This window comes from Amblyomma maculatum, chromosome 2 (assembly GCF_055883805.1).
Source record: "Amblyomma maculatum isolate TAMU_Amacu chromosome 2, ASM5588380v1, whole genome shotgun sequence".
NCBI classification, from domain to species: Eukaryota; Metazoa; Arthropoda; class Arachnida; order Ixodida; family Ixodidae; genus Amblyomma; species Amblyomma maculatum.
The window spans coordinates 169,283,090-169,290,661 of NC_139345.1; the positions used below are offsets into that span (position 1 = coordinate 169,283,090).

At 46.7% G+C, this 7,572-nt stretch overlaps 1 pseudogene; it reads left to right on the forward strand.

Annotated features, from left to right (window-relative positions):
* The first annotated feature begins 249 nt into the window (after positions 1–249).
* LOC146200403 (uncharacterized) lies at positions 250–2,639 on the forward strand (annotated as a pseudogene).
* Positions 2,640–7,572: the final 4,933 nt, after the last annotated feature.

The window sequence follows — 7,572 nt, forward strand, 5'->3', positions numbered from 1 at the left end:
TACGTCGCGGCACAGTCGCGCGGGAAGCCGCTTGTTGCCCGTTTCGTGTGCGTGCGTGTTTGTAAAGCATGTTGTAGGCGTTTGATCAGAACATTATCCACGTGTTAGAATGGCTACGGAACTCCGTTCATTCGAATACCATTATTTAAATAGCGCAAAAAGATAATCAGTGTTGAAGGACAAACGCAGGCCGATGTTGTGGATGCTTTGAAGAACACGGACTTTGGTCACGCCTTGGTGAGAGGGCGGATGGAGGTAAGTGATTTCCGAACCTAAAATGTGCAATGTGGACTGCCGCCTGAATAGGGAACCTTTATCAGAGTGACAGGCAGCGATCGGCGATGTTTGATACGCGCATCCGTTGATGTCCTGCCTGATCTAGCCTCGATCAGAATGACAGATGAAAACATGGGTTTCTGACATGTTTTTCAGTGGAAAGTAAGACTTTCAGACTTACATGAGCATTTTCAAGAATTCAGAAATACTTCTCATTAAAGGGATAAATATTGAAAGCACTTTTGCGGCAATTCGGCTATGATCATCCCCGGGCATTCTAACTTGATGTATTTCCTAACGCTGCATTTTTCCTTTGTGAATAGCTTACACAGGAAGAAAATGCTCAGCTTCGGTTGTTTTTGCCTTGGCTTACCTTGAATAGGGTTGTTTCGCACAATCACTGTGATCTGACAAATGCGATTGGGCCAGTATTGCAGTGAAAACAGCTTTGTCGGGTATGTCTAGTAACAGAAACGATGCAACGTAATTCAAAGAAACGTTAGAAACAGTATATGTTAGGCTTGCCCTTTTTGTGTTATATGTAGATTTTTCAGCCCTGCAGCTCTTCATTTTGGTGTTTCTTTTCAGACTACAAATCTCCCACCAGACGCAGCAGTTCTGCATGATGAACTGACCGTTAATGGACACGTGGAGTTCATGAAAAAAGAGGTCAAGCGGCCTTCTCCTCATAACGCGAAGCTATCCGCTTTGATGAAACAGACCAATGCATCAAGGAGGCAGTGGATGAAACACACGCAGCCATCAACAGCCGAAGTTATCGAAAAGTACCCTGCTCTATCGAATGCGGAAATGGTGAGCAGGATGCTACATTTATTCCTTTTCCTAATTCTTTCTCGCATGAATGCACATTGTCCTCATTCAAGGTACAGGTGAAGAACCCCATCTAAGTTCTTTAACAAAAAACCTCGACGGTTTGAAGCCCACTCGGCCCCTTCTTCATGGTGTAATTCTAATCAAGGCGCAGCTTGGCTTTTTAAGCCGTTGTGTTGACGACCTCCGCGCCAATGGTCGCAAACCATGGATGTGCGAAGGGGGAAGGGTCTGGCAACCAGCATGGAACGTCTCCTCTCTCGCCCGAAAGACCGCCACCCTAAAGAAAATATTCAAAGCATGGTCTACAAAACCCCTGCTTGGTCTACCCGGTTTCATATGTATGGGAAACGAAAAACTTCGAGGAAAGCATGAAGCAACACAGAGCGGACGTTTGACAAATGCGTAGTCAGCCAGTGCGGTGTCCGAACACTGCAACAGATGCGATCACAAAATCGACTTCAATAGAACGGTTATAAAAGACAATGACACTAATATGCGCAGGAGGCTTTTCCTGAGTCGTGGCATATTCAGCAAACAACGGGGAACGTTAATCGCTCATTTGGGACCCTTCCCTCTTCATACATCTATAGTTTGCGGCCATTGACACGGAGGTGGTCAATGCAGGGGCCTAAAAAACCAAGCTGCGCCTCGCCCGGAGTTACACCAAGAAGCAGCCAAGTCCGCTTCAAAACTTCGTGTCTTTGTGTTAAAGAACTTTGTTGGGGTTATTCACCTGTACCTTAAGGTAAATTTCCCAACCAGACAGACCTCTGTCAGGTGTTTCCTTTTGTGTCTCGATTTATGTTTTAATATTATCGATAAAAATATTGAGTCTAATTAAAAAATTTTCTCATTCAAGCTTCATGAGGAGTTCACCGCAATGACAGGCATAAATTTCGTACCGAAGTTGTTGGCATTTATAAATCACTACGGAGCACGGTGCTTGGAGCTGGCCAAGGGCCGACGGTGTGCCAAAGAAACAGTCTCCGAGATAGGAGCACATCTCGAAAAATTGGAAGCAGGCACAAAAAAATGTATGTATAACTTTTTCATGTTCATAGTCTTGCTCAGTGCTATAACAGAATTTTGATTGACTGATTGCTTCGCGGTTGGTGCTCTATGCATATTGCCGATGCTTCTGAAGGAGCAGCCCAGATTTCTGAAAGGGCCGGTAAGTGTACTGCTTTAATTTCCCTTCGATAGTTTACTCACAAAATTGGCACTAATTTTGACTCATGGTATTGGCGCAGGACAGCTACCCCGCTCTTTCTTTGCAGACTTCGCAGCTGCATGAAGTCAAAGAAATCGTCGCCACTTTTGAGGCACTCAATGTGGATGCCATTGACCTTATAGACGGTATTGCAGCTGTTATAGAAATATATTGGATTTTTGATATTAAGTACAGCAGCCACAACAAGAACACATTTGCTGTTTTATAACATTTTTGTGGCCTTCAAACATCAACCAGGACCCTGTTAGTACTGCGCACCATATCGTGCATTGAAGAGGGCTTGAAGAAGACTGTATAATGTAGATTTGGAGGGAAAATAAAAGTTAAGTCCGTTCTGCGCTATTTGAGTATATTTTTTCCTGGCTTTTAAACAATGCAAATTTTTGTTCCTGATCAACGTCCATGAACCAAACTTCTGGCCCCCTGTTCTTATGACAATGAGCAATAATTTGATGAGAGTTGATTGGAGTCTTTTGTGTAAAAGAAGGCAACTTTTTTTCATTTTTCAGTTTGCGTGACGTGAAAACACCTTCTGCAGATACCACATCCATGGCATTTCAGCTAGGGCTATATAGGAGTGGAAATTTCCCTTTTCTGTTTAAAATATCACAGCGGAAATGCGGATATTTAGCAAAAATGCCATGAATAATGTTTTTTTACGTGTAAAATTATTACACGTGTTGTGCTTGCGAAATAGAAGCCCGGGATGAGATGATGAAATATTTTATTTTACGCGAACAAAAATTATATGTACAGCCGTTTGATATGCACTTATTAAGAAGTGTGCGCATAAATTAATTCGTGAGCATGCTGCATTTCTCCAGCAGTGCGAAATAGAGCAAGACATTTGCTCTTCACTAAGCGCAAAGCACCGAATATGAATCAATTGTAGTTATAAGTTTGGCTTGGTACAAAATGTGCATCAGCAGAATTGTTTGTGCATATTAATGGGCTACAATTATGTGGCTCTGGCTTAAATTCAAAATGTAATACTGATTTTACCGATGTTAAACATATTCGTTGTTATTACTTGCAGAGCAACAGGTGCCCTCCCTGTCCATGTAGTTCAGCTCAAGAGGCAGTTCTGTTGTGAGCAGCAGGAATTTTAAAAGTTTTATATGTATACATATTACTAGCTCAATGAGTTACTGCTCTTTTAGCAACTGCAGTTAGTAACGGCAGGGTTAGTAACTTTTACTAACTTACCCGTTACTAACTGCACTTACTAACTCAATGGGTTGCTACACTATTAGTAACTGAAGTTAGCAACAGGAAGGTTAGTAACAGTTACTAACCTTCCCATTGCTAACTGCACTTACTAACAAGGTAGTAACATATGTGACAAGCAGTTGCTACCCTAAAGTTAGTAAAAATACTACCTTTTTTCTAAGAGTGTAGGTTGGTTCAAACGTCCGTTCCGCTGTTTCAGACTGTGGCACATGACCCCAAGTTAGGTTTAGCAGAAAGAGTGGGACGATGGGCTCCGCATGCAGCCCTCACCGCCTTCTCCGCCTACCACGTATGCATGGTTCCCATTGTGCTGCTACGAAGAGCCGCGTGCAACGCCTCGTTTCAAGCGCGGGGGGCGGTTAGAGATGCGCCCCCCAAGGGACATCACTCAGTGCCGCCTCCGTTATTAGCATACAATGAAAGCTCGGCTCGACACACTCGCCTTGCCTGGATGACGGCGGAAGGCCACACGCGTGTCCAGCGTGAGCCGTGCATTGTGGGCTGGCCTTGTTCCTTCTTGAAATAGGGGCACCAACTCTCGAAGCCCTCGAGCGGGCTCACCGGAAGCTGCGTTCGCGCCGCCACAGCATCGCGTCCGGTCATCATTCCATGCGCCAAACGGAGGCGACTGTTTGGCTTCGTTTTTTAATTTTTAGTTGAGAAGCGGCTCTACAACCCAAATGTCAAAGAAATAAATGTTGCCAAAAAAAAAAAAAAAAAAAAAACAGGATGCAAGTGTAGGGAGTGCCAGGCCAGCAAAGTGTCCTGTGCGTTGCGTGGTTTCGGATACCTTTCTCAGGATACAAGCGCTGACAAAGCGGGCGCAAGCACAGTAGCTGTTGCTCTTAACGAACAATTAGGCTATCATGAATGAAAATGCACGTACTGGTAATGTTTGTTACACATGCTGGGTATGCAGCGAACAAGCGGATTCTATATATAACTGCGTGCACGTAGATAAAAACTGTTATCGATAATAGGTAAAAGAGAGTTCCAAAATATTGATAATAAAAGAATCCTGAGGAATTACATGTTTTTTCCAACCATGAAAAAAATCCCCATTGAGTTCGTTAAAGAAGTGGCCGCTGTCCCATAGAAAGGAAGCTGTTGCATATTTCACCAAGCTGAGTGAGATTAGTAACTTTTTTTTTTCGTTAAACTATTTCTTCTACAACTGCTTTCGTGCACCTGTTGTTCACCACCGAAACAATAGCACTATCAACCTTAATTTGTTTTCACAGTGCGTTAAACTTTCGTGTCTAGAATTATAACACCATGAATTCACCAATTGGATGTGGATTAAGCTGGAATGGAGAATACCGTGCAGGGAACAAGCTTTTTGCTTCGCGTACCTCGAAGCACTACGGGTATATTCATTTGTAGAGAGATAACTCACTTTTAGCCCTGAGCGCACAAAACGATTCTGCCGCCATACCGAGGAGAAAACATGACGCGGGTTCGCCAAACGCGCTTATTACTAGCCTTCCCTGTTACGAACGAATCGGAATGTCGCAGCCCAGTTCCCTAACTTCAATAAGGGCTCGCAAACATTCGTGTAATACCGTCACGTAAGCGACATATAAGCAGCCTTGAGGGTACGAGGCAAGAGAATAAATGCCGCAGGCAGAGATGCAACTCGCGCTCTGTCATCGCGATCTTTTTCTGTATCCATATACTCCTTAGTTCCCGCTCCTTTCATTTTGTCGAAACATCCTCCCCTACCTGCCGCTGCAGTGGAGATGTACTGGCTGTCACCGAAAGTCACGAAAGCAGAACGGTCGCCGCCTCGGCGACTAATTGCATCACCGCGCGCCGGAACCCTGCTGTCGCCTGCGAACACGCAGCACCCGCTCGGCACTGCCGTTGCTCCCTCAACTTCCCTTCGCGGAGCCCGGTCGCCGCCCTGTCGTTCCGTTGCCTCAGCTTCAGCTTCCGTTGCCTCCAGTATGCGACGCCCCGCTGCAAAAGAGCAAGTATACCTATAGTCTAGTGATTCACATTCCCCTTCACCCTATTTCTTTTCTCATTTAATTGCTTAATTCCGGCACCTGCTTCCCGTTGCTCCGCTAGGTTGCTACACACCCACTCCGCGCCTTCCGCTGCCGTGCGGCAATTGCGTGCAGTGCTGCTAAACCCCTCTGGTTGATACACATATCTGACCCATATAGACGGATACGCATGTGTAATGCGCGGTGTCGCTGTGCCAAGCGTGTTTCATTGGCCGGTATTGTAGCGTGCAAGACATGTTTGATCTATTTTTGCGGCATGCAATATCAGCGTACGCGCTTACCCTGTTGCGCGCCAGTGGAGGAAGCAGGTCTTACACCGGATTTCGCCTGCGCATTTACTGTATACAACCACCCAGACTGTCTATAGACAGCCGCGTGATGCTTGACAAGGGAGCTGTCCAGAACGCGATCGGTCTCGCCGCCGGAACGGCACGTTCGCTGTCAGCGACCGGGGGGACGATGCTCCATCGGAGAGGAAGAGAGCGATAAAAAAAAGAAAAAAGAAACAAAAAACAAAACAAAAACCTAACTAAAAGTCACGTGTGGAGGAAAACCGGAGTAGCTGGCCGAAGGCCGACAACGAGAAGTTGGATGGCTTCTGCACAACTCTTTAACAGCTTCCAACAAGAAGTTGTTTACGAGCCTAATCTTCCGCGTGCCACAACACTGCATCATAAGAACCCATTGATCTAATTTTTACTGCACAGAGACGCAACGCGTCCCATTCTTTTCCTATGGAAGTCTTAACTATTCAGTGCGAGCTCAGCACAAATTCTCAGAGCTTCATTTTGCTACTCTCCGGAACGTTAGACCAGTATAGTATCACGCGCTCACAGAAACGTCTTACAAATACTGCACCGTTACCTCAAGGTTAAAAAGTAATGTCCAACTTGACACTGACGATCGCCGATGTTTATATACCTGCGGAGGCGACATTTTCTTGACACGTAACCACGTGTTCCGGATATTGAGATTGAGAAATGGTGGTGGTGGTAGAGGTTTGTTAAAAATAATCAAGAAGGAAGGGAAAAAATGTTACCGGCCGCGGAAATCGCTATCTGAAACCTTAATAACCCGAGCGGCGGCCAGCAGAAAGAAAGGAAGAGAATATCCAGATTTGAGAAGTACAGACGGGGGCGATAGCAAGAAAGGACAGGCAAGGAAAGGTATGGTGAAGTCACAAAAATAAATAAATAAATAATGTGCCTCTGCGCTTGCCTCTAAGTCTAACGGGCTTAGCATGAACGGACAGGCGGAGTTTTCCGTATTACTTCACACACACACACACACACACACACACACACACACACACACACACACACACACACACACACACACACACACACACACACACACACACACACACACACACACACACACACACACACACACGCACACGCACACGCACACGCACACGCACACACGCACACGCACACGCACACACACACACACACACACACACACACACACACACACACACACACACACACACACACACACACACACACACACACACACACACACACACACACACACACACACACACACACACAAAGAGATCGCGTCCCTTGCACGCAAGTGTCCAAGCGGCGGGCGGCCATCCACACACAACGGAGGAGCGTTTGTCGTTGCTCTGAGCTCCGTCGCAACGGCAGCATGCCGTGCGCACCGGGCGGACGAGTCGACGCCGCGCGCACTCGGCGTCACGGACCGGACTCGCCATCAGCGACGCGCGACGAATCCGACGGGTGGGTGAATTCATTAGAGCCGCCCGTGCAGCGTTGCACGGCTTACCGCCCGAGCTGCTGCTTCTCCCCAGCAAAACGAGAGGGGAAGAGGTGGATGGCGCTTGGCGAGAACATTAGCGTAGCCCGGCGCGCTCCAGCCGCCCGGTCTCCACGCCGCTAGCTGGCCCGTCTACTCCTGCCTGCAGCAACAGAGCAGCACAAGGCTGGCGCTAATCACATTAGCTTGCCGCTCTGGCAAACACGT